The sequence below is a fragment of the Berghia stephanieae genome, chromosome 3, assembly GCF_034508935.2.
Source record: "Berghia stephanieae isolate SIO BIC M18660-M18661 chromosome 3, UCSD_Bste_1.3, whole genome shotgun sequence".
In the NCBI taxonomy this organism is placed as follows: domain Eukaryota; kingdom Metazoa; phylum Mollusca; class Gastropoda; order Nudibranchia; family Aeolidiidae; genus Berghia; species Berghia stephanieae.
The window spans coordinates 206,303-208,802 of NC_088362.1; the positions used below are offsets into that span (position 1 = coordinate 206,303).

General features: G+C 37.7%; 1 protein-coding gene across 1 annotated transcript in view; it reads left to right on the forward strand.

Moving 5' to 3' along the window:
* The window catches only part of LOC144966940 (uncharacterized), a 33,524-nt gene that overhangs the window by 19,408 nt on the left and 11,616 nt on the right, over positions 1-2,500 (forward strand). The gene's annotated exons all lie outside the window — the stretch shown is intronic.

Sequence of the window (2,500 nt, forward strand, 5' to 3'; positions counted from 1 at the left end):
AAGTAGTAGTAGTAGTAGTAGTAGTAGTAGTAGTAGTAGTAGTAGTAGTAGTAGTAGTAGGAGTAATAGTAGGAGTAATAGTAGTATTAGTAGTAGTAGTAGTAGTAGTAGTAGTAGTAGTAGTAGTAGTAGTAGTAGTAGTAATTGTAGTAGTAGTAGTAGTAGTAGTAGTAGTAGTAGTAGTGGTAGTGGTAGTAGTAGTAGTAGTAGTAGTAGTGGTAGTGGTAGTAGTAGTAGTAGTAGTAGTAGTAGTAGTAGTAGTAGTAGTAGTAGTAGTAGTAGTAGTAGTAGTGGTGGTAGTAGTAGTAGTAGTAGTAGTAGTAGTAGTAGTAGTAGTAGTAGTAGTAGTGGTAGTGGTAGTAGTAGTAGTAGTAGTAGTAGTAGTAGTAGTAGTAGTAGTGGTAGTGGTAGTAGTAGTAGTAGTAGTAGTAGTAGTAGTAGTAGTAGTAGTAGTAGTAGTAGAAGAGGTGGTAGTGGTAGTGGTGGTAGTAGTAGTAGTAGTAGCAGCAGCAGCAGTAGTAGTAGTAGTAGTAGTAGTAGTAGTAGTAGTAGTAGTAGTAGTAGTAGTAGTGGTAGTGGTAGTAGTAGTAGTAGTAGTAGTAGTAGTAGTAGTAGTAGTAGTAGTAGTAGTAGTAGTAGTAGTAGTAGTAGTAGTAGTAGTAGTAGTAGTAGTAGTAGTAGTAGTAGTAGTAGTAGTAGTAGTAGTAGTAGAAGTAGTAGAAGAGGTGGTAGTGGTAGTGGTGGTAGTAGTAGTAGTAGTAGTAGTAGTAGTAGTAGTAGTAGTAGTGGTAGTAGTAGTAGTAGTAGTAGTAGTAGTAGTAGTAGTAGTAGTAGTAGCAGCAGCAGTAGTAGTAGTAGTAGTAGTAGTAGTAGTAGTAGTAGTAGTAGTAGTAGAAGTAGTAGAAGAGGTGGTAGTGGTAGTGGTGGTAGTAGTAGTAGTAGTAGCAGCAGCAGTAGTAGTAGTAGTAGTAGTAGTAGTAGTAGTAGTAGTAGTAGTAGTAGTAGTAGTAGTAGTAGTATCGTTCGGTATTTCTTTGTATTCATTCGCGAAGAATCGATCGCCGCTCTAACACTTTGCCCATTTACCCCCCCCCCCCTCTCACTCTCTCTGTCTCTCTCTCTCTCTCTCTCTCTCTCTCTCTCGCTCTCTCTCTCTCTCTCTCTCTCTCACTTATTTCCATTTTTTACACAGAAGCTTGAATTATTATAGAAAGCTTTGATCACGTTGACGACAGTCAGTGGCATACCATTACTTTGTAATATGCGCCACATGCTGTCTCCATGACGACTATCAAACGCCTTTTGGAAGTTGATAAAGTGAAGATAAAACGGCGTGTTCATTTCATTTGATTTTATTCAATTTTTGACATAGGGCAAAAATTCGTGACATTATCTTCCTCCTCTGAATTCACGCTGATTGTCTTTTAATTTGTCATTAAGTTTCATTTTCATTCTTCTTAATATGACAAGGGCTAGTACTTTTTTGATAATGACAACAGCGTCATTCCTCTCCAGTTTGAGCAGGTGCTGAGGTCTCCTCTCCTTGACAATAGAATGATTGTTCCAATTTTTCAGTCATCGGGTATGTCCTATACGTTTTCAAAATGTAGCTTTTTTCACTTCTTTTGTCTTTTTCTTTATCCAGTTTTTCTTATCTTCCTTTCTTTGCCACTTCTTCCCGGTTTTGACGAGTTCTCTGTTCTCTTCTGTCTGCCTTGTGTTTTGTATGTCATTTCTCAACTTTCAAAATTTTGCTTCTTTTCTTTTGTCAATAGATGTCCATGTTTGGTCTGATTTCCATTTCTCACTGGGTTTCCGTCTTTTTCTTCCAATACATCTTTCTGCATGCTTCTGTGATTGTATCTTTAACTTTCATTTTGTTTCCACGTTTGGAAGATTTTCTTCTCGTTCTAGTGCATTAAACATATTTCTTATCTCAACACTAAACATTTCCCTATAGATTGGTTTTTAAATTTGTCAACATCAAATCTCATCTTTCTTTGACATTTTTCAGGGGATATTTTGAAGTTTTAATTTCAATTTAGCTACCACTAACTCATGGTCAGACCCAATTTCAGCTCCTTTTTTGTCGCTATATCCTTTATAGATTTGACCCATCTTTAAAAAGCACAGATGAAATCCATTTCATTCGTTTTTGTTTTATCAGGCAATTTGTAGATGTTTTTCTCGAAAGAATGTGTTCATAATTCTTAGATTGTTATTCAAGCAGAGATCTCGCATTTTCTCCTTGTATTTGTTTATTTGTTTTGAGGATGCAAAGAGGCCGAGAGGGTTTGTTCAACACTGTGTCTGTCTGAAGACCTTTGGCGTTGAAATCTCCCATCAAAGCAATTGAGGGCTACCCCACACTAGAAAACGCCTGGACACGACTTAGGGCTAACCAACACAGGAGACTGACCTGATGACCCGGCACTGCCGTCCTCTGCCGTCTTCCGGATAAAGAGGTCGGGCACGGATAAAATAGTAAGAACAAAGAGAA